This window comes from Puma concolor, chromosome D1 (genome assembly GCF_028749965.1).
Source record: "Puma concolor isolate L17-30 chromosome D1, mPumCon1.1.hap2, whole genome shotgun sequence".
Taxonomy (NCBI): domain Eukaryota; kingdom Metazoa; phylum Chordata; class Mammalia; order Carnivora; family Felidae; genus Puma; species Puma concolor.
The window spans coordinates 116702473-116727690 of NC_141676.1; the positions used below are offsets into that span (position 1 = coordinate 116702473).

The window sequence follows — 25218 nt, forward strand, 5'->3', positions numbered from 1 at the left end:
TGGGTTTAGAAGGTTTTGAGGATGAGTGCTTATTACTTGAGAGATTAGAGGGATAAGGTGGTAATGGTTTAGGGAATGAGGGTTTAGGATATGAGGACAGGAGTTAGGGTGAACCTTGAGTCATTGGAGATAATGGTTAATGTGTTTAGGCTGGGGTGGTGGAAGATGCAAGGAGAACCCAGTTGTCCAGAGGACTCATTAGGGAGAGCACTAGACTGATTAACTGGAGTTTGTGGGTTCCAACCTAGAGGTAGTATTGGAGAAATGAATAAAGTAATGCACCAAAGATGGCCAATGGGACTAAAACAAGCTCTGGTCTCTATCTTAGAGACCCTCCCCTGGGTTCTTCTTGCCCTGTTTGCCTTGTGCGCGAAAACCCACACAGATATGGAAACTGACAACTATAAATTACCCTTCCCACTTGCATTCGGGGCTCAGATCTTTGGAGAAACAGTCTCCTCCTCTGAGCCCGCTGGTATTAAATAAATCTCCAATCCACCAAGACCTCTGAGTGCCCCTTGGTTTTTCCACCAGCATTCCAGCCTGGTTCTGTAACATATTTGGCTCCCTGACCAGGAAAACCAACTGCGCTGGCCCATGGTTGCCACCGGTTTGGAAGAACAGCAAGGTGGTGATGGAGTGAAGAAACAGCAAAGGAGAAAGTGCCCCCTGCCTGAATTTCGTCAGTCTCCTGTCCAGCTGCCTCTGGCCAGCCCCGCTCTGCCGTTCCCACCAGGTTCAAAGAGGCCTGGTAGGTGTGGAACTGGACTCGACATTGGAACCAGTAAGGCCAGAGCTCCAAAGTAGTGAGGCCCACCCAAAAGGGTGGAAGGGGGACCTGATCACTGCCTGGAGACCTGAGTGATCTCACAGGTAGAAAATTTTGCAGGAGGGAATGTAATAGCCTCTGCTGTGTGTGTGTGTGTGTGTGTGTGTGTGTGTGTGTGTGTGTGAATGTGTGGCTTGGCGAGGCTTGCCAGTCGAGTTCGAGTTTGTGGCTCCATGGACGGGCACCCTTAAGGTCCCCACAAGTCTATGGAGTCTGAGTGGGCTCACCTACATTGCAGTGAAAAGCATACAGTCCAGGGTGGCATCAGATTAGACTCCAGTCACAAGTTACAAAGCCGAATCCACTATGGCCAAGCCTCACCTAAAGTTTCCCACGGGAACGCAACCAGTGGAGTATCTGATTGGTCCTCTCATCTGAGGGGATACCCTGCCTTTGTCTGTCTCCATGACACCGAACACGAGAAAGGAATTAATAATGGGATCAAAACAGAGTAAGCCTACGATTTTAGAGGTCATGCTCAAAAATTTTAAAAAGGGTTTTTCAGGTGATTATGGGGTAAAAACGACACCTGGGAAGTTAAGGACCTTTGTGAACTAGAATGGCCCATATTCGATGTAGGATGTCCCTCGGAAGGGACATTAGATGCTCAAGTAGTGCAGCAGGTTTGGCTGATAGTCACTGGGAACCCAGGTCACCCTGATCGATTTCCATACATCGACTCCTGGCTTGAAATTGCCCCAAATCCTCTGCCTTGGGTGCGATTCATCCATAGCAAGCAGAGATAGGCAAAGGTTTTAGCTGCCTTATCTGGAGACTCACCCAGGGAACCGCAGAAGCAACCCACCACTTCCCTAGTGTTTGCGGGAGACCCAGAAGATTCCATCTTTCCGCCACCTTATGACTCACCGTGCTCCCTCCCCCCTGCCCCTGTGCTTTAAACTCCTCCTCTGTCTGTCTCTCCTCCAGCCCTGGATGTGCTGCCCATCTTTCCTCCCTTCACGGACCCAGAGAACCCTCCCCCACAAGGACCAGTGGCCAGATTGTGCCCTCAGTCAGGCACAGACACTCTCCAGATGCCCATCCACATCCACAGGTACCAAGAGGCTCTCCTCCAGGGGATCAGAGCAGGGGCAGAGAAGCCCATGAATAGGCCCAGCAGCAAGGGGATTCCCCCAGGGATTATTATGAGAGGCTATGTGAGGCTTACACCCTGTTTGCTCCAGAGGCACAAGAGAGCCACAACAGAAGGATGGGGAAGGTCTACCCGCCAAAAGGTGTAAGGCCCAGAACCTCCTTAGCAAGGGGTCAACGAGACTACTGCAAGGAGAAAGGACATTAAAAGAATAAATGTCACAACCAGGGAAAGTCCCGGAAACCCAGCCGATAGCAGGAGGAACCTCGAGAAGGGGACCTTATTGGTCTGGCCGAGATAGAATCAGACTGAAGGGGACACTGACTCTCCCTCTTCCTCTGCCTAATGGATGTGAGGGATTCTCCCTCATTTCCCAGGTTAACAGCTATAATTGGAGCCAAATGTGGTTAGTCTACCTCGGGATGGGGACTTTAAGGAATGTTCCCAAGCAGTTTCTGAAACTCCATTTGTTTTGGGGAAATTCCCAGTCTTCTCTGGCCTGATGTGGACTCCATATTTCCACTTTGGTGGAAAAAACATGGCGTCTGCTCCTCTCTCTGAGTTAAGGTTTTTGTTTTTGTTTTTGTTTTTTTTTTTCAACGTTTTTATTTTTATTTTTTTGGGACAGAGAGAGAGCATGAACGGGGGAGGGGCAGAGAGAGAGGGAGACACAGAATCGGAAACAGGCTCCAGGCTCTGAGCCATCAGCCCAGAGCCCGACGCGGGGCTCGAACTCACGGACCGCCAGATCGTGACCTGGCTGAAGTCGGACGCTTAACTGACTGCGCCACCCAGGCGCCCCAGGTTTTGAATTAGGTTTTCTTTCTCTGCCTTTTACTGGCACCTTGCCTCTTCTGCCTTCCCCTCCCCCTGCTGTTTCTGCACCAACTTGGGTGTGGCCTACATAACTGGTTCCTATACCCTCCTCAGTGCCTCAGGCACCACTGGCTTCTCCTCCCATCCTCAAGGTCAAGGAGTAAAGTGCACCCTCTTGGACATCTAGGTCTTTTCCAAATAGAATGAATTGCTAAAGCTTTGATTACTGAACATAGGTTGTATTTTTAACTTCTTATTGCAGAGAAATTAAGGCTATTTGGACCTATTGGAAAACATGCTTTGTACTTAATTGGTTGATGAATTTACCATCTAAGAAAAATTCTGGTGTAAATACCTCTCAGTTGGTTACTAAGTCCTCAATTGGAGACTAAGTTTTCCTAAGAGTTAAAATTCTGCTAAGTGTACTTAAGACTGATGGAAATAGGGAAAGCAACCCTGTATGTAGGAAAGTAGGAGGTATGTAAGAAAGATATAAGGAATGGAAATACATTTTTGTTGAGGGTAGAAGAAGGTAATTTTGTCCTAAATGAGACTGGTTATTTGGAGAGAAATGGCTTTGGGACAAAGTTTGAAGGCAAAGGGAAGTTGTAGAAGGTCCATGAAGGGCAATCCCAAGGAATTTATGTGTGCTCAGGATAGACTAAGGTTGAGATGAATGCAATTTTAAAAGTACACTGGTATAAGGTTGAAATTCTGCTTTTCTCTCTGCTCAAATTACAAAGTTTTCTTGGACTGCTGATCTGTTCTTGATAAGACAGTGCAAACAAAGGTTTGTTTTCCGGGAAAACCAAAGTTTTAGGTTTCATCTTTATCAGGTCTTTGATCACTTAGTTAAAACTTCTCAATGTTAAGGGAGCTAGGTTTTGGTAAGAACTACATAATGCTATCCATTGACCTTTTGGATCTTTTATTGCCACCTTGGTTGAATAAATAAAGTCTTAAGATTTGTAATCATCTGTACACCTATTTAGGCTGTACTTATAACTTGCTAAGGTTTTAAAAAACTTCCCAGGATTTAAGTTGTAAATGAAGTCTTTTTGACCAATTAGGCCCTTTTATTTGGGATGCTAAGTTATTGGGAAAAGCACTGTCGTACAATGGTAAACCTTAGGTTGTATTGCACAGGTAAGTGCTGTAACTGCCCAAATATATATGCATTTCCTAATGTTTTAATGTTTTGGCATACAGTCATCACTTAATATTCTGATTACTTGAATTGTTGTGTGTCACAGAAACAACTGAATTTCTTTGTCAATTGCATCATAGTGAACTCTCATCAGATCTTTAACAATGTCTATTTCTGAGATTTTTGTCATTTATAATTGTTCTTATTCTCTCACAAAATGTGTTTCTTCTTCAAGGAGATTTATAAAAAGGACTTTGGGGACAAATACAGGTATTTGACATCTTTAAGATTAATATTAAAATGGGTAAGAATTTCCAGAACTAAAAAGCTGCATTCAAAATGAACAAGAATTAGGAACATGGGATTAAATGAACTCAGGAAGATTATAGTTTTGTGATTCTTGTTGAAAATATTGTTGGTTCTCTAATGTTTGCTCTTCCAGATTAAGGACACTTTCTCTCAAGATATCTATGATATACAGAAATGTCATATTCATTTGCAAACTGAAACATTTATCTTTTCTCTCTACATAACTCCCCTGAAATTCAAAAACTCTCAGTGAGTATTCTTTCTTTCACGGCAATTACAGTTTGCATAAGTTCAGTAAGAATCTGTTCATCTTATAACAGGTCACCAGTGGAAATACTGGTTATTTTACCAAGGCTTTGACTGGAATGTCGTAGTTGAGAGTGACATTCATAGACTCAGATATGACCAGAGAGCTTTAAGGAACTAAGGTTGGCTTTATGAAACATGGAGCCACAAAGTCCCTTGGAAATGTTGGCCTGATACCTTGCTTACAGAGTTCCCAGCAGCCTCACCAGCTGAGTAAAGAAGGTCACTTCCTGGCAGGTGCAGGACCCTCAGGATATCTTGGGGACGTCATGAAGAGGAACTAGCCCTATTCTACAGGTATTACAGGCCTGTCTGATGGCAAGTATTTGGCTCAGCTTCTGGCCTAGAGAAGCTACTAAATGTTCAACTCAGAGATTCCTTATAAAAGGTTCCAGCAAAGCAAACTTTAAAAGATCCTCATGATCAATCGCTATTCTTGCTGAGCTTACTAAATAATTAGACCACGTTTGCTAAGACTGGACTTGTTCTACAAATGCACTGGTCTCAATTTGGCTATCTCTGGAAAGGGGGGCGGTTAGAGAGAAAAACTATGTTTCAACAATGCACTGTTATGGATGTTAAATTCTAGTTCTGATTGTCTTTAAATGTTTGTTGTTTGCCTAAACTAGACAACTTGAGATAAACTTCAGAAAAATTGTCACAGTATATCATGTATAGACAATCTTCTGTGCTTGTTATTCTGTGGGGATAACAAGACCCCCATGGGCATATGATTATTTAGACAACTGGAAAACAGGATGAATCTCTAAATATGCAAACCACATCTTCCCTAAAACTTATCTGACATTTACCAGAAACCCACCCCTTTATGAGACTTGGAGGTGGACTTTACAGATATACAACCAAATAGAGGATTCAGTTTCAGGTATCACCCTATGGGTCCATCACTCCAGACTTCAGAAGGCCAACTCAGAGGAACCCTCAACCTGGCGAAGTGATCCAGATCCAGTCAACCCACTTAAACTGACCCTCAAAAAGACACTGGCCCCTGAGATCTCCAGCCCTGCTCCAGCCACACCCTGGAAGCTGGCTGGCCTGCGCATGGAAGAAGCTTGAGGAATCAACATGTAGACTGAGCCCAGGGGTTCAGATGCAACTCTGCCAGCCCTTGCCTCTTACTGGTGTCATCGCCCTGATCTTGCTTCTTGCTGTCGGGCTAATAGAGACGGCACCAACAAGCTGGACACGGAACAGATGGCAGACTCCCTGGGAACCTGACAAAGCCAAATAAACTCCCTGGCAGCAGTGTGCCTCCAAAATAGGCCAGCCCTCAACCCCCTCACTTCAGAAAAAGGAGGGACTTGTATCTTTCTGGGGGAGGAATGCTGCTATTTTGTAAACCAGTCAGAAATAGTCAGGACTAAGGTTAAGGAATTCAAAGAATTCAATGCAGACGACAGGAAAATATCAGTCAATGGAGAGGATGGGATCTCACAGACTGGGCGTCCTGGCTCCCTTCCCTGGCAGGGCCCCTCCTTTCCGTAATTTTACTTGTGGCCATCGGCCCCCGTATACTAAATACCCTGGTATGTTTTATTCAAAATGCTGTTGTTCGCCAAACTGCAGCATGTATCTTAGCCTTCCGAGGGTACCAACCCCTAGAGCTAAAAGGTGATGCCTAAGAAAATATTTCTAAAAAGTCATCAAAGGGGGGACTGTTGGGAAAATGAATAAAGTTTTACACCATAAGATGGCTGACAGGACTAAAACAAGCTCTGTTCTCTACCTTAGAGACCTCTTCCGGGTTCTCCTTGCCCTGTTTGCCGCGTACATGAAACCGCACCACAGATTTGGAAGCTGAAAACTATAAATTACCCTCACCCCCCTTCATTCGGGGCTCAGATCTTTGGAGAAGTGGTCTCCTCTGAACCTCCCGGCGTTAAATAAATCTCCGATTCACCAAGACCTCCGAGTGCCACTTGGTTTTTCCGCCAGCATTCCAGCCTGATTCCGTAACATCACTAGGCAGGAAGACACAGAAAAAGACAACAAAATAAGGTTCATGTTATGGGAAAGAGAAGCATATATACACAAACCTTTGGTAATTTTCCTTCAGTCCATTACTGTCATTTGAAGAGAGATTTGAGGCCTTCCACTGGTTCACAGGAATAAGAAGGCATGTCAGCTTGCATACTAGATTCCTGTGAAGAAGGTTCAGGTTTAATTCTTGATATGTGAGTCCATGAAGAATGGCCTTCCAATTTTACTGTAGTGGAAGTACATAATACAACCCAGTAAGGGGACCTTCCATTTTGGAGTTAAAACCCCTGCTGTATTAGACTTCCAGTCTTTTAAATACATCATGTCTCCTGGATTTATATGGGGTGGGTTTCTAGTAACAGTCAGATCAGGTTAAGCAAGGCTATGACTTGCATATTCATTTAGAGATGTATCAATTAACCCGGCCTCAAGTGAATAATTAAATAAAGCGCTATAGTCTATTTATAGGTCTACAGTGAGAAAAGACTTTCCATATGCAATTATTGGAGGAGTCCATCCCATTTTTAGTTGTTTAAGCAATCATATGCCCATGGGGTCCTGTTACTCTCTGCACAGAATAACAAGCAAGAAGATTGTCCATACCTGTGCTATTGTGACAGTTTTTTTCAAGTTTATCTCAAGTTGTCCAGCTTAGGCAAATAATATTTGTAGACTATCAGAAGTAGAATTTTACATCCACGAAGGTGCATTATTGAAACATAGTTTTTCTCTTTAAAAACCCTCATTTCCAGAGGAAGCCAAATCAAGACTAATTCATTTGTAAAACAAGTCCAGTTTTCACAACCTTGACCTAATAATTACATAAGCTCAGCAAGACTGATGAGTGAGCATATAGATCTTTGAAAATTTGCTTTGCTGGAACCTTTCAAGGAACCTCTAGACTGAAATTCTAGTAGCCTGTCTAGGCCAAAAGCCAGGTCAAGTACTTGGCATCAGACCTGTCTGCAAAACCTGCAGATTTGGGCAGATTCCTTTTCATGAGGTCCCCACAGTATCCTGAGGTTCCTGTACCTTCCAGGAAGTGACTTTTTTACTCACCTGGTAAGGCTGCTGGGAACTCTGTAAGCAAGGTATCAGGCCAGCATTTCCAAGGGGCTTTATTGGCATTATGCTTCATAGTCAATCTTAGTTTCTTAAAGATGTTACCATTCTGGCTAGGGTACTAACTTCCAACCATAAGGCAGGCTTTCTCTTCCGGGTAGAATAGCCACGGTTGAAGGGATGGCAGCCTGAGCGATTGACATGACAGTGTTCCAATAAGACCATACTTCTCAAAAGACCCTGAAATGAGGGTAAAGGAAGGAAAGAGTACTCATCAAGTTTGCACCAGCCCAGAATCCAGATGAAAAGACTGCCCCACATGATGGGTGCCATATAAATGATGAAGTTTTGGGGGTGATAGTGGGGTTCGCGGGGTCCGGAGCCCACGCCAAGAAAGAATTCTTGAAGACATCTTTGGTGCAAAAGGGTGATTTTATTAAAGCACAGGGACAGGACCGTGGGCAGCAAGAGCTGCCCCTTGTGTTTGCATTTTAAATTTCTCTACAGTTTCCAGTGAATTTTGGTGTAGGTGGTAAAGTTTGTGTGTACATTTCATTTCATATGGTTTCCAATTAATTGTTCCTTAACTATTTTTGGCACAGTTAGGGGATAGTGGGCTCCGCTTCAGTTTCAATTTCCAAAATGTCATGGATTCAGCTCGTGGCCAAGAAGGGGCGCTGCCTCCGTGGACCTGTGAGCCCAGCATGTCCAGCACTACCTCCACCGCCTGCAGGGGGGCGCCTGAGCCAGGCGCTCGCACGCGCATTTAGCCCGCCTCCTGTGTGACAGGAGCCACGCTTCCTCGGGACCCGCCGTGGGGGATTCAGGAGGACGTGGGGCCGCGTCCACATCGACAAGAACCCGGTCTCTTCAGGACCCGCCTGGGGAGGAGCAGGTGAGGAGAAAGCGAAGCCCGGAGAGGAGGAGCTTCCGGGGCGGGGACGCTGAAGGGGGTCGGTGTTCAGGGGACTCATCGGGGGAAGGACCCGGCGCAGCTTCGTGCGCGGTGATACTGTGTCCCCCGCGGGGCTGTGCGCGCGGTCGTCGGGTCTTCCCGCTCTTGGCCCCGGGGCCGCGCGTCCGTGTTCCTGCTCCGCGCCAACTCGGTTTCCGCCACGTCCTCATGCGGTTCACGGTCTGGGAGCAGGTGCCCGGGCGGTGCTTGCGCTCCGGTCGCTCTGGCCGCTCTGGTCGGGGTGTCTGTTCGTGTCTGCGACGGCGTCCTGGGGAGTTCGGTGCCGGATCTGGCCCCGGATCTGTAGATCGCTTCGCGCAGGACGGACGTGGTCACAGTGTCAGTTCCTCCACGTCCAGGAGCACAGAGTGGCTTTCCATCCCTGTGAGTCTTCCTCGGTTTCTGTCCCCAGTGTCCTGTCCTCAGAGAGCAGGCCTGGCCTGTCACCTGCTTGCTTAGATTACCCACCTCCCCCCCCCCCCCCCCCCCCCGCCCCAGCACGTCATTCCTTCTGATGCGGTTGTAAATGGGATGGTCTCTTTCTTCTTCCTGTGGGTCGTCAGGAGTGTGTAGATGTGCATGTGGTGTTTGGGTGTTGGTCTCATATCCTGCGAGTGTGCTTATTCATTGGTTCTGTTTACCTTAAAAACAACACCTCCAGTTTCTACCAGCAAAAGCGGGTTTATTTGGAAAGAAGAGAGTAATTGACCTCCTGTGATTGGCGTATTTCCCTCAGGACGATGACTGCGAGGTTCAGTCCATGTTGTAACAGGTGTCAGAATTCCCTTCCTTTGTGAGGCTGAGCCTGTTGCATTGTGTAGAGACCACATCTTGTTTATTTATTCACCTGTCCCGCCGTCACTTGGGTTGCTTCCATGTTTTAGCTGTTGTGAAGAAGCTGCTATGAACACAGGAACAGGAATGTCGGCTCAAGGCTTCGCTTTCAATTTCTGGGTACGTGTGTGCAGAGGTGGAGTCCTGTGTTAACTTTATGAGGAACCACTGCACTGTTCTCTACAGCCTCACCATGTTACTTCATTCCTTTATAGGACAGAATGATATTGCTGTTCGTGGGTTTGCCCCAGTTTATTTATCCACTCACCCACCGCGGGGCATTGGCATAGTTTCTACCATTCCACTACTGTGAACAGTGCTGCTGTATATGTTTGTGAACGTGCTCTTTTTTTAAACTACTGTTTCCAATTCATTGGGATATACATCTAAGAGTAGAGTTATTGAGCCATATGGTAATTCTATGTTGTTATCTTTTTGAGGAAATGCCAAATTATTTTATACATAGGCTCCACCATTTTACATTTCCACATTAAGGGTTCCAATTTGTCAATATCTTTGCCAACATTTGTTATTTTGTAGTTTTCTTGATTATAGCAATTTTAGTGTGTGTAAAAGGGTATCTAACGGTGGTTCAAATCTTCCATTTCCATAAGGACTAATGTTTAACATCTTTACGTGTCTATTCACCATGATCTCCCTGGGGAAAGGTATATCTGAGTCCTTTGTCCATTTTAAAACTTATTTGTTGTTGTTGTTGATGATGAGTTGTAAAAGCTCTTTATATATTCTGTATAACAGACTGTTACAACACAAATAATGTGCGAATATTTTCTTCCATTCTAGGTATTGTCTTCTCACTTTTGGGATAGCACCTTTTGATCTACAAAGGTTTTTAATGTTGAGGAAACTAATTATCTACTTTTTTCCCCTTGCTTGTGCTTTGGTGTCAGCTCTAAGAGCATTGTTAAACTCAATGCTCATGAAGATTTATCCCCATTTATTCTTCTAGAGTTTATAAGTTTACCTCTTACATTTGAGGTTTTGATCCACTTTGAGTTAATGTTTGTATGTGGTGTGAGGGTAAGGGTCCAATTTCATTCCTCTGCGCATGTGATAGTCAGTTGTCTAGCACCCTTTTGTCGCAAAGACCATTGTATCCATAATGGCATGTTGTCCACCCTTGTCAAAATTCAGTTGACCATAGATGAAAGGGTGTATTTCTGTGTTTTCAATTAAATCCCACTGATCTGTATGTATATGTTTATGACAGTATCACAATGTTTATTGCTTTGTTTGAAGATTTGAAATTGGGAAGTATGAGTTCTACCTTTTATTTTTTTGATTTATTTATTTTGTAGTCCCCTGATTTTCCATATGACTGTCAGGATGAGCTTGTGCATTTCTTCTCAGAGGCCTTTGTGAATTTTCCTGGGAATCACATTGAATCTACATGTTGCATTGTGTACTATCGCCATTTAGCAATAGTACATTTCAGATCATCTTTAACTTCTTTCAGCAGTGTTTTTACATCTTTTACCAAGTATTTTATTGATGATGTTACCTAAAATGGAATTGTTTTCTTAAATTCTTCTTCATAGGATTCATTGTGAGTGTATAAAAATAAGTGAGATATTTGTGCATCAAAATTTTGCCCTGTAACTTTCCTGAATTAGGTGACTAACTCCAATAATTTTTGTTGATTTTTTTTGGAAGTCCTTTATATAAGATGATGTCATCTCTGGTTTCTGAATAGATGTAGTTCTATCTTTTCCTTTCACATGTGGATGACTTTTTTTTTCCCTCGTTGCTCTGGATAGAACTTTCAGTACAGTATTCAGTAATGAGTGAAAAGCCTGCATCTTGGCCTTGTTCCCGGTATCAGAGGAAACCTTCCAGTCTTCAAAATTGAGAATGATTTTTGCTGTAGGTTTATTAAACAAATTACTCTTTATTCTGACTTTCTTGTGTGTGTATCATAAACTAGCATTGGATTTTGTTTAGAGCTTTTTCTGTATCAATTAGTATGATCACATGTTTTCATTTAAAAAAATGTGCATAACAATGCTTGGTTTCAGCGTGTTGAATAACCCTTGAATGTCTGGGGTAGACTTGCTTATGGTGCGTGATTCTTTTATGTGCTTTGGTTTTATATCACTGTATTCTCTGGAGGATTGTTAGATCTGTATTTAAAGGGATACAAATATGTTTTTTTCTGGTTTTGTGTTGTATTGATGTTATATGACTAGAAAAGGTATTAGGGTTTAAAGAACTATGGCTGTGTCCAGAATAAATTATGGGGATGGGATGAGGATGGGTAAAGCTTACAGTGACATTCAGGGTTATGGCCAAAGTAAAAGATAAAGGTAGGGGTTAAGGGTCAGAATCAGGGTTAAGAAGAGGTGAGTAAATTGAGAATCAAGGTGAAAGTCAGGGTATAAAGTCAGGGTAAAGGGTCAGGATCAAGGTGAGGTGAGGGTTTAAGGGTTAGGGTTGATGGTTAGGGAAGGTTGGATTTAGAAATGGGGGGGTGGGGTTAGGGTTCAGGTTTGGGTTTGGGTTCAGGTTAGGGGTTAGGGCTAGGGGTTAGAGTTAGGGTTAGGGTTGGGGCTAGGGGTTAAGGGTTAGGGGTCAGGGTTCGGGTGTAGGGTTAGGGTTCAGTGTTAGTGGGTTAGGGTTAGGGGTTTAGGGTTAGAGTGTTAAGGCTAGTGGTTAGGGTTTAGGGATTGGAGTTTCGGAGTTGGGTTTAGGGTTAGAGATTAGGGTTAAGCGGTTAGGGCTAGGAGATTTATGTTAGGGTTAGCTAAGGTTTGGGTTACCATCAGGAGTACAGTAATGATTAATTCAAGCCAAGTCTCTCCTGGCACAGGAGTGGTTCAAGCATTAGCAAGGGTGTTTGTGCATACTCCCCACTGTGGGAGCGAGAGGGTGTTCTTTCACACATGTGCACAGTGTTGCTTGGTATTGGATGGCTGCTGGGGCATTCGCATGATCAGTCTTGGTGAGGTAAGGTGTCTGTGTATATGTAAAACCTCCGCTCAAAGACATAGGGTGATTGCGCATGGTCCCCACGCTCAATCGTGCGGAAGGATGTTGAAGCATGCGCGCAGTCCCTTTTTTTTGGGAAGCTTGCTCACGCATGAGGACAACACGCCTCATGACAGAATGTGGTCACACATGCTCACAATGCTCCCCCACTGGGCAGGTCCTCTGCGCATGAACATCATGCCCCATCAGTGACGTAGGCCTTTTGCTCATGTGCCCCAATTCCGTTGGCGTGGAACTGAGCAGAAACCACCCTCTGCAAGGTAGGATGTTCACAAATCGCCCCGTCCCACTTGGCCCAAGAGGTGGTGTATAGACTTCTGCCTCTCCTCAGGTTCCCACGTGAGAGTTTCACTCATGCACAGCTTCACCCCTCAGGGATGAAGTAGTGATGTCACTATTAAATGTGATGTTTCATGAAAGGTTCTTTCCACTTTCACAGGTGAAGAAACATGCAGCTCTTTAGATAAGGGTTTGGGTTAGCATTACCATCAGGGGTAGGGCAAGGGTTAGGTCAAGCCATCTCCTCCCTGGGTACGGGAGGTTTTCAAGTATTAGTGCGCCCCCCCCCCCTTTGGTATGGGAGTGCGTTCACCCACGCACCAGACGGCACTCAGGCAGGGGAGGGTGTTGCGCTATGCGCCTCGCCCATTCACTGGGGATGGGGTTTCACACGTGTGCATCACCCCTCTTCAGGGAGGGAAGGTGCAAACTATGCATCTCCGCGCCCTTCAATGCCAGAGGGTGTTCACGCATGCGCACAGCCCTTCCTCCTGGTGGGAGGGTTTTCCCGCATGTGCACACCCTCCTGGATGAGGTAGGGCATTTGTGCATGTGCACAACCCCCCTCCGCAAGGGAGGGAGTTCACGCATGCTCACAGCGCCCCCTCGTGGCAGAAGGTTGTTCACGCATGCACACAGCCCTGCTGGGTGAGGTAGGGCATCTGCACATGCACACAACACCCCCTTAGCCAGGGAGGGCGATCGTGCATGTGCCCCACTCCTCTCGGTGCCAAACAGTGTACACGCATCCACCGCCCTCCCCCCCCACCCCCCACCGCCGCGGCCTTGGCAGAGGGTGTTCATGCATGCGCACTGTTCCCCCTCGTGGCGGGAGGGTGTTCTAGGGAGCGCACAACCCTCTCTCTGGGAGGTAGTCATTCGCGCATGCACACAACACCCCCCAGCCACGGAGGACATTCATACATGCTCCCCACTCACCTTGGTGCAGGAGGGTGTTCACGCATGTGCACAGCACCCCTTAGTTGCTGATGGGTGTTGACGCATGCGCACGACCAGGCTCAGCGAGGTAGGGTGTCTGCACATGCACACCCCCTTCCCCGCAATCAGGGAGAGAGGGCGATCTCGCATGCGCCCCACTTCCCTTGGCGTGGAAGGGTGTCCATGCATGCGTACAGCCCCCCTTCGTATGCACACAGCCCCTGTGGCAGAAAGGTGTTCATGCATGCCCACAACCTACGCTCCGTGAGGTAGGGCATTTGCGCAGACACACAACCCCCCCATCAGCCAGGGAGGGCGTTCACGCATGTGCCCCACTCACCTTGGCACGGTAGGTGTTCACACGTGTGCACAGCCACTCCTTGTGGTGGGAGGGTGTGATGCACGTGCACAACCCTGCTCTGCGAGGAGGGTTTGCACAGGTGCCCCGCCCCTCTCAGCCCATGAGGTGTTTGAGGCTTTCGCCTCGCCCCCATGCCCCCATCAGCGGGTGAGAGGGTCACCCCTTGAGGAGGGAGTAGTGATGTCACTATTAAATGTGATGTTACATGAATGGTTCTTTTCACATTCACAGCTGAAGAAACACATCTCTTAAGGTAAGGGTTAGGGTTAGCATTACCATCAGGGGTAGGGTAAGACTTGGGTCATGCTTCCTCCCCCCTGGGCACGGAAGGTTTTCAGGCATTAGCGTGCCCCCCTTTGCACAGGAGTGGGTTCAGCGTGGCCTCCCCCCCACCCCCCCGTGGTGAAGGAGGGGGTCACCATTGCACCCTCGCCTCGGGGAGGGAATGGTGTCACTCATGTGCTCTGCCTCCCCTCAGCACAGGAGGGGGTCACGCAGGCGCCGCTTCTGCGTCCATTCATCAGTGATATAGAGGTAATGTTCCTTTTAGGTCAGATGTTTTTTGTGGTGTCTTGGTTGCTCAGTGGATTAAACGTCCCACTTCGCTCAAGTCATGGTCTCACGGTTTGTGGGTTTGATCCCTGGGTGGGCTTCTGTGCTGACAGCTCTGAATGTGTAGTCTGCTTCAGATACTGTGTCTCCCTCTCTCTCTGCCCCTTCCCCACTCGTGTTCTGTCTTTCTCTCTCTCTCCCTCTCTCTCTGAGGGATGAAATGAAGCTAAAAACATTTAGCTCTCTCTCCCTCTCTCTTTGAGGGATGAAATGAAGGTAAAAACAGTTTAAAGCAGCTCCATAGGTCTTCTTGACTCTTGTCCTATTCCCGCCTCTTCATGAGAAGGTCTGTTTCACCCATTTGAAGAGACTGTAAAACCCTCGTGTGGCCATTTATATGAGTCACTATTTAGGGAACAAGTGATTATGCTACCTTTGCACGGTCAGGATACCAAAGCCCTTTCACAAATCTCCTTGGTCAGGCATGGCCTCTAGTGCTAGAAATGCTAGACGTGATTTTCTTGGTAAACAGGCAGGGTTTGTGTTCGCTGAGTTCCTTTACTTCTTTTCATCTTTCCTTGATTGCCTATCTGTGTTGGGTCAACAATTGCTTTGATATCGACTTTACAGTTAGGTTATTTTCATTTTATTGTTAACTATCCATGGTTATTCGCTCTGATAGAAGCTGATACAAGGACAAATATTTCTTTTTTTTTTTTTTAATTTTTTTTTCAACTTTTTTTATTTATTTTTGGGACAGAGAGAGACAGAGCATGAACGGGGGAGGGGCAGAGAGAGAGGGAGACACAGAATCGGAAACAGGCTCCAGGCTCTGAGCCATCAGCCCAGAGCCTGACGCGGGGCTCGAACCCACGGACCGCGAGATCGTGACCTGGCTGAAGTCGGACGCTTAACCGACTGCGCCACCCAGGCGCCCCAACAAGGACAAATATTTCTTGTTGCACATACTAGCATTATTGCTTGTCTTGTGAAATTCACCTGGTCTCAACTTCGGAGTTGGTTGTCTACTTTTGGTCTTCAGATCTTAAGATCATATACCAATGCCTGAGCCCTACTATGAATGCTCATCATTGCATCCCTAACAGCTGCCTACAGTACACGAATCATATTTTTTGCCCTTCTAGGACAGCCTCGATACACCTACATCAGCGATGGAGAGGTGTCACGCTTGCAACCCATCAGTGAGGGAGTAGTGATGCCACTATTAAATATGACGTTTCCTGAATGGCTCTTTTCACTTTCACAGCTAAAGAAGCAGGCACTGTTAAGGTAATGGTTAGGGGTAAGATTAGAATTAGGGCTTAGGGTAAATGTTAGGTCATGCTTGCACCCACCCTTTGGCGAAGGAGGGGATCTCGCCTGCGCTCTGCTCCCCTCAATGAGTCAGGGGGTTCATGCATGCGCCCCATCACCCCTCAGCACAGGAGGGGGTTCACGCATGTGCCCCTGCCCTTGGGGAGGGGGGGTCACCGTTGCGTTGTCGCCTCAGCAAAGGAGTTGTGTCACTCATGCACTCTGCCCCACCACGGCACAGGAGGGGGGTCATACATGTGCCCCTTCTACGTCCCTTCATCAGCAACGTAGCAGTGATGTTCCTTATAGGTCAGACGTTTTTTGCAGTGCCTCAGTCACTCAGTGGGTTAAGCATCCCACCTCTGCTCAGGTCATGGTCTCACAGTTTGTGGGTATGAACCCTGGGTTGGCCTCTGTGCTGACGGCACTGAACGTGGAGCCTGCTTCAGATACGGTGTCTCCCTCTCTCTCTGCATCCTTCCCCACTTGTGTCCAGCCTTTTCTCTCTCTCTCTCTCTCTCTCTCTCTCTGTTTCTCAGAAAAATGAAGCTAAAAATTTATTTATTTATTTATTTATTTATTTATTTAATAATTCTATTTTTTTTAATTTACATCCAAATTAGCATATTGTGCAACAATGATTTCAGGACTAGATTCCTTAATGCTCCTTACCCATTTAGCCCATCCCCACTCCCACAACCCCTCCAGTAACCCTGTGTTTGTTCTCCATATTTAAGAGTCTCTTATGTTCCCCCCCTCCTGTTTTTATATTATTTTTGTTTCCCTTCCCTTATGTTCATCTGCTTTGTCTCTTACAGTCCTCATATGAGTGAGGTCATATGGTATTTGTCTTTCTGTGACTAATTTCGCTTAGCATAATACCCTCCAGTCCATCCACATAGTTCCAAATGGCAAGATTTCATTTTTTTTGAAATATATACACACATACACACACACACACACACACACACACATACACCCCACATCTTCTTTATCCATTCATCCAACGATGGACATTTGGGCTCTTTCCATACTTTGGCTATTATTGATAGTGCTGCTATAAACATTGGGGTGCATGTGTCCCTTGAAAACAGCATACCTGTATCCCTTGGATAAATACCTAGTAGTGCACTTGCTGGGTCGTAGGGTAGTCCTCTTTTTAATTTTCTGAGGAACCTCCATACTGTTTTCCAGAGTCGCTGCACCAGTTTCCATCCCACCAACAATGCAAAAGAGTTCCTCTTTCTCCGCATCCTCACCAACATCTGTTGTTGCCTGAGTTGTTAATGTTAGCCATTCTGACAGGTGTGAAGTGGTATCTCATTGCGGTTTTGATTTGTATTTCCCTGATGATGAGTGATGTTGAACATTTTTTTCATGTGTCGGTTGGCCATCTGGTTATCTTCCTTGGAGAAGTGACTATTCATGTCTTTGCCCATTTCTTCACTGGATTATTTGCTTTTTGGGTGTTGAATTTGATACGTTCTTTATAGATTTTGGATACTAATCCTTTATCTGATATGTCATTTGCAAATATCTTCTCCCATTCTGTTGGTTGCCTTTTAGTTTTGCTGATTGTTTCCTTCACTGTGCAGAAGATTTTTATTTTGATGAGGTCCCAATAGTTCATTTTTGCTTTTGTTTCCCTGGCCTCCAGAGACGTGTTGAGTAAGAAGTTGCTGAGGCCAAGGTCAAAGAGTTATTTGCCTGCTTTCTCCTTGAGGATTTTGATGGCTACCTATCTTACATTTAGGTCTTTCATCCATTTTGAGTGTCTTTTTGTGTATGGTGTGGGCAAGTGGTCCAGTCTCATTCTTCTGCATGTTGCTGTACAGTTTTCGCAGCATAACTTGCTGAGGAGACTGTCATTATTCCATTGGATATTCTCTCCTGCTTTGTCAAAGGCTAGTTGGCCATACATCTTGGGGTGCATTTCTGGGTTCTCTATTCTGTTCCATTGATCTGAGTGTCTGTTCTTGTGCCAGTACCATATTGTCTTGATTACAGCTTTGTAATACAGCTTGAAGTCTGGGATTGTGATGCCTCCTGCTTTGGTTTTCTTTTTTCAAGATGCTTTGGTTATTCAGGGTCTTTTCACACTGTATGATTGTTTGCTGTAGCTGTGTGAAGAATGCTGGTGTTATTTTTATAGGTATTGCATTGAATATGTAGATTGCTTTAGATACTGTTGACATTTTAACAATATTTGTTCTTCCTATCCAGGAGCATGGAGTGTTTTTCCATTTTTTTGTGTCTTCAATTTCTTTCATAAGTTTTCTAAAGTTTTAAGTGTAGGGGCGCCTGGGTGGCGCAGTCGGTTAAGCGTCCGTCTTCAGCCAGGTCACGATCTCGCGGTCCGGGAGTTCAAGCCCCGCGTCAGGCTCTGGGCTGATGGCTCAGAGCCTGGAGCCTGTTTCCGATTCTGTGTCTCCCTCTGTCTCTGCCCCTCCCCCGTTCATGCTCTGTCTGTCTCTGTCCCAAAAATAAATAAACGTTGAAAAAAAAACCTATGCATTAAAGTTTTAAGTGCATAGATTTTTCACCTCTTTGGTTAGATTTATTCCTAGGTATTTTATGGGTTTTGGTGCAATTGTAAATGGGATCAATTCCTTGATTTCTCTTTATGTTGCTTAATTGTTGGTGTATAGGAATGCAACTGATTTCTGTGCATTGATTTTATATCCTGCCACTTTCCTAAATTCGTGGATCAGTTCTAGCAGTTTTTTGGTGGAATCTTTTGAGTTTTCCATATAGAGTTTCATTCCATGTGCTAAGAGTGAAAGTTTGACCTCCTCCTGGCTGATTTGGATGCCTTTTATTTCCTTGTGTTGTCTGATTGCGGAGGCTAAGACTTCCAATACTATGTTGAATAACAGTGCCAAGAGTGGACATCCCTGTCTTGTTCCTGACCTTAGGGGGAAAGTGCTTAGTTTTTCCCCATTGGGGATGATATTAGCGTTGGGTCGTTCATATATGGCTTTTATGATTGCGAGGTATAATCCTTCTATCCCTAATTTCTTGAGGGTTTTTATCAAGAAACGATGTTGTATTTTATCAAATGCTTTCTCTGCATCAATTGAGAGGATCATGTGGTTCTTGTCCTTTCTTTTATTGATGTGATGAATCACATTGATTGTTTTGCAGATACTGAACCAGCCCTGCATCCCAGGTATAAATCCCACTTGCTCGTGGTGAATAATTTTTTTGATGTATTGTTGGATCTGGTTGGCTAATGTGTTGTTGAAGATTTTTGCATCCATGTTCATCAGGGAAATTGGTATATTGTTCTCCTTTTTATGGGGGGGGTCTCTGTCTGGTTTTGGAATCAAGGTAATGCTGGCTTCATAGAAAGAGTTTGGAAGTTTTCCTTCCATTTCTGTTTTTTGGAACAGCTTCAAGAGAATAGGTATTAACTCTTCCTTAAATGTTTGGTATAATTCCCCTGGAAAGCCATCTGGCCCTGGACTCTTGTTTTTTGGGAGATTTTTTTATTACTAATTCAATTTTATACTGGTTATGGGTCTGTTTAAATTTTCTATTTCTTCCTGTTTCAGTTTTGGTAGCTTATATATTTCTAGGAATTTGTGCATTTCTTCCAGATTGCACATTTTATTGTCATATAATTACTCATAATATTCTCTTATTATTGGTTTATTTCTGTTGTGTTAGTTGTGATCTCTCCTCTTTCATTCTTGATTTTATTTGGGTCCTTTCCTTTTTCTTTTTGATACAACTGGCTAGTGGTTTATCAATTTTGTTAATTCTTTCAAAGAACCAGCTTCTGTTCTACTGGTTTTTGTTTGTTTGTTTGCTTGTTTTGATAGCATTGATTTTTGCTCTAATCTGTATCATTTCTTCTGCTGGTTTTGGGTTTTATTTGATGCTCTTTTTCCAGCTCTTTAAGTTGTAAGGTTAGGTTGTGTGTCTGAGACCTTTCTTCCTTCTTTAGAAAGGCCTGAATGCTATATACTTCCCTCTCATGACTACCTTTGCTGCATCGCAGAAGTTTTGGGCTGTCGTGTTATCATTTTCATTGGCTTCCATGTACTTTTTAATTTACTCTCTAACTTCTTGGTTAGCCCATTAATTCTTTAATAGAATGTTCTTTAGTCTCCAAGTATTTGCTGTCTTTCCAAATTTTTTCTTGTGGTTGATTTCGAGTTTTTTAGCATTGTGGTCTGAAAATATGCAAGGTATGATTTCGATCTTTTTGTACTTGTTGAGGTCTGATTTGTGTCCCAGTATGTGATCTATTCTGCAGAACATTCCATGTGCACTGGAGAAGAATGTATATTCTGCTGCTTTAGGATGAAATGTTAGGAATATATCTGTTAAGTCCATCTGGTCCAGTGTATCATTCAAAGCCATTGTTTCCTTGTTGATTTTCTATTTAGATGATCTTTCCATTGTTGTAAGTGGGGTATTGAAGTCCACTACTTTTATGGTATTATTATCAGAGTTTATTTATATTTGTAATTAATTGATTTATATATTTGGGTTGTCTCACATTTGGAACATAAATGTTTACAATTGTAAAATCTTCTTGGTGGATAGACCCCCTTAATTATGATATAACACCCTTCTTCATCTCTTGTTACAGTCTTTATTTTAAAATCTAGATTGTATGATATGAGTATGGGTACTCTGGCTTTCTTTTGGCGACCGTTAGCATGATAGATGGTTCTCTATCCCCTTACTTTCAATCTGAAGGTGTCTTTAGGTCTAATGTGTGGGTCTCTGGTAAACAGCATATAGATGGATCTTGTTTTCTTTTCCATTCTGTTACCCGTCTTTTTTGATTGAAGCATTTAGTCCATTGATGTTTAGAGTGAGTACTGGAAGATATGAATTTATTGCCATGATGTTTCTTATAGAGTTGGAGTTTCTGGTGGTGTTTTCTGGTGCTTTCTAGTCTTTGTTGCTTTTGGTCTTTTTTTTTTTTTTTTCGTCTTTTCAACCCTCAGAGAATCCCCCTGAAAATTTCTTGAGGGCTCGTTTAGTGGTCATGAACTCTTTAAGTTTTTTTGTTGTTGTTCTTTGGAAAACTTTTAATCTCTCCTATTTTGAATGGCAACCTTACTGCATAATGAATTTTTGCTGCATATTTTTCTGATTCAGCACACTGAATATATCTTGACACTCCTTTTTGGCCTGGCAGATTTCTGTGGATAGGTCTGCTGCAAACATCATCTACCTTTGCTTGTAAGTTAAAGACTTTTTTTCCCCTTGCTGCTTTCATGATTCTTTCCTTGCCTGAGTATTTCGTTGATTTGACTATGATATATCTTATTGATGGTCGGTTTTTGTTGAATCTTACGGGAGTCCTCTGTGCTTCCTGGATTTTGATGTCTTTATCTTTCCCCAGGTTAGGACAGTTATCCACTATAATTTGCTCACACAACCCTCCTACCCCTTTTTCCATCTCTTCATCTTCTGGGACCCCCATGACTCTCATATTGTTCCTTTTTAATGAGTCACTGATTTCTCTAATTCTTAAATTGTGCTCTTTTGCCTTAGTCTCCCTCTTTGTTTTCTGCTTCAGTATTCTCCATAAGATTGTCCTCTCTATTGCCGATTTCCTGCTCTGTCTTATCCATCCTTGCTGCCACAGCGTCCATTTGAGATTGCAGCTCAGTTAGACCATTTTTTAATTTCATCCTGACTAGCTTTTACTTCTTTTATCTCCACAGAGAGGGATTCTAACCTATTTTCAACCCCAGCCAGTATTCTTATTATCGTGATTCTAAATTCTGGTTCAGACATCTTGCTTGTATCTGTGTTGATTATGTCCCTGGCTGTCGTTTGTTCCTGCTATTTCTTTTGGGGTGAATTCCTGATTTGTCATTTTGAAGGGAGAAAAGGAATTAATAAGGAAAAAAATTAAAAAATTGAAAACAACACACACACACACACACACACATCAAATAAATGATGCTAGATCCTAGGCGTGTTTTGGTCTGGCTATTGAAAGGAGCTTGATAGATTAGATAAAAAGGGGGAAAAAAAGGGGGCGCCTGGGTGGCGCAGTCGGTTAAGTGTCTGACTTCAGCCAGGTCACGATCTCGCGGTCCGTGGGTTCGAGCCCCGCGTCAGGCTCTGGGCTGATGGCTCAGAGCCTGGAGCCTGTTTCCGATTCTGTGTCTCCCTCTGTCTCTGCCCCTCCCCCGTTCATGCTCTGTCTCTCTCTGTCCCAAAAATAAATAAACGTTGAAAAAAAAAAAGGGGGGGGGAAAGGAAAATGTTTGAAAATTTGAGAAAAAGAGTACAATGAAAAAGAATAAAATTAAGTGATGGAAGTAAAATAGAATTTGAAAAAATTACAAAAAAGTACAAAATATAGCAGAAAAATAAAAATATTTTAAATTATAATTGACAATAAAAGTAATTTTTTCCCTTTCTGTATTCAAGAAAAAGAAGAGCAATAAATAAAAAGAAAATTTAATAGATGGACCAACGAACAGAGTGAAATATGATTGAAATTACATCACTTTCCCCTACAAGTGAAACTATGAAGCCCTTTGTAGTCCATAAACTAAGTGGGTGCAGAGATTTGTGGTGTTCTTGAATAGTGAGTTTGGCCCAGTTGGGCGGGGCTTAGTGTAACGGCTCTGTTCTCCACTAGGTGGCGCTGCTTAGCTTACGGGGGGCAGGGGTGGAATGTTGTGGCGCTTGTTGGTGTGTATGTGCATGTAGGGGAATGGTGAAAATGGCGTCACCCACCTACCCAGTCTCTAGTGTCGGAACTCTGTGCTCTGCGCGAACAGCAATCGGAGACCCATCCTTTGTCTCCAGTTTCTTTCTACTCCCTGCCTTAACACTGTCTGTGCCCAAGCCGTCAATTTGCCAGGTGCACCTCCCTCCTGGGTTTTATCTCAGATGCAGCTGTGTTTCCTGACCCCTCACTTCTGAGGGACTGCGGCTTTGACCTGCTCAGATCCTCTCCAGGAGGGTCTCACTGAGCAATGGCCAGGTGCCAGCCACTCAGAGGATCGTGCTGCTGCCGATGCCCAGAGACTGCAGCTGGGTGCCATCCCGCCCCAGAAAAAGTTCACGCGATCCCATAGCAGCAACATTTCAGGGATTATGGCAAAATCACAACCCACATCTGGGACCAGACTTCACCCTCAACCACCCTGTTCCAGCACCAGCAAATGTGGTTGTTTTCTGGGGTCTGCTGGGACCAGGTGGCCACACAACCTATAGCAAATGTCCTTCCAGCAGTGGAACCTCTTCTACCTGGGTGGCCCAAGGACCTCCCGGATCCCACTCTGCTCCTGGGGATTCACCTTTCCCACCATAGCACCACCAGGTATTGAGTTGTGGAGTTTCACATTCTGCACTCCCCTGTTTACAGCATCTTAATGGAATTCAAACCGTCTCCTTTCTCCTTTCTTCCTTTTTAGTTCAGTCCCTGTGACTATTTCCAGTTTTCTACTTTCTCTCTAGCTGCTTTGGAGGTGGCTGCTTTTCCTGCATTCTCTTCCCATCTCTGTCGTCTCTCTGGAAGCAAAAACAGCTCCCAGCCCTCTGTGGCTTCTCTATCCCCCATTCACCTCTCCACGCTGTGTACCTGCTGAGTTCTGTGGTTCAGGTTGTGCAGATTGTTGTGTTAATCTTCAAATAAGTTTTCTAGGTGTACATGATGGTTTAGTGTTGATCTGGCTGTATTTCATGGATGCAAGATGGAAAAAAAAAACTTCCATGCTGTCCTGCCATCTTGGCTCCTCCCCTATTGGGTTAGTTTTTATACTATTCACCAAACCCTCCAACTCTTCACTCTCACCTCTTCTGTGCCTGCCTTTTCCAGCTGCTTGGTTTCATTGGAATTCCTAAGTGCTAATATTTAAAATTCTTTTTACATTTATTTATTTTTGAGAGACATAGAGAGAGCACAAGTTGGAGAGGGGCAGAGAGAGAAGGAGACACAGGATCCAAAGCAGACTCCAGGCTCTGAACTGTCAGCACAGAGCCTGACGCGGGACTTGAACTTACAAACTGTGAGATCATGACCTGAGCCGAAGTCGGATGCTTAACTGACTGAGCCACCCAGGCACCCCCTAAGTGCTATTATTAATCGGGTGGTGGTGCCATCCTGCCATCCTACTGTGTTTCTTTGGTCCACTCACCTACATGACTGCTCCATAGCTTTCCTTCACTCCTCCAATCTGTAATACATCAGTGTTTTAAAAAAAAATTGTTAATGTTTATTCATTATTTGTGTGTGTGTGTGTGTGTGTGTGTGTGTGTGAGAGAGAGAGAGAGAGAAAGCGAGGGAGAGCACAAGCAGGAGAGGGGCAGAGAGAGGAGGATACAGAATTTGAAGCAGGCTCCGGGCTCTGAGCTGTCAGCACAGAGCCTGATGCAGGGCTCAAACCCACGGATTGTGAGATCATGATCTGAGCCAAAGTCGGATGCTTAACTGAATGAGCCACCCAGGCACCTCTCTAATACATCAGCCTTGTTCATTCGTCTCAGCTGATTCCTTTGTAATGTATCCCACTGAAAAAGCAGAATTAGTTAGGAGATATATCTTGCTGCTCCTAGGGAGGAATTGTCCATGGTCCTGCCTGAGGCCAGCCCCTCCAGCCTTACATTAGATCCCATTAGATTCACTACATTCAATTCCTTCCCCCTTACTTAGGATGTTGGCAACTCTCACCTCCGTGGCATGTCAATTTCCCCCTCTTGACTGCGTCATCCCCAAAGCATATAAACATGTTATTGCTTTTCCCCTAAGAAAAATATTCCTCTCCTGATCCCATTCCTCGTTCTTAGATACCATTCCATGTTTCCATTCCCCTTTTTCTGCCTAAACCAGAGATACATTCATTTTTTCCAGTTTCTCTCATCCATGACCTCTAGAAGCTACTCAAATCAGGCTTCTTGTTTTTTCAAGGTCACCAAAGATCTCCATATTGCTAAGTCCCTTGGGCAATACTAGACTTCTTTCTTTATTCTTAGTCTTCATCTTACTTGACCTATCAATAATATTTAGATCAATGCCAATGTTCACTGTTAGGGACTGAATGTTTTTGTTCTACCCTATATTTATATGTTAAAATTCTACTCCCCAATATGATAGTATTAGGAGGTGAGGCCTTCAGGAAGTAATTAGCATTAGGTGCCATCATGAGGATGATGTCTTTAGGGATGGGATTAGTGCCCTTGTAATGAATCATGAGAGAGCCTGCCTCATTTCTCTGCTTCTGCCACATGAGGATACAAAGAGAAATCTGCACCCCAGAAGAGAGCTCTCACCAGAACCTGACCATGATGCTCCTTGATCTTGGACTTCCAGACTCCAGAATTTTGAGAAATAAATTTGTATTGTTTATAAGCCACCCATGTGTGGTATTCTGTTATATTAATCAGAACTAAGACACTCCTATTGATACAGCTTCATCACTTAGCTTAC

General features: G+C 44.4%; 1 long non-coding RNA gene across 1 annotated transcript; it reads left to right on the top strand.

Moving 5' to 3' along the window:
* Positions 1-4437: 4437 nt before the first annotated feature.
* On the top strand, positions 4438-6426 carry LOC147577016 (uncharacterized). Its single transcript, XR_015240607.1, has 2 exons — positions 4438-4797; positions 6253-6426. It is a non-coding gene; the product is annotated as an uncharacterized LOC147577016 (long non-coding RNA).
* The last annotated feature ends 18792 nt before the right edge of the window (positions 6427-25218 follow it).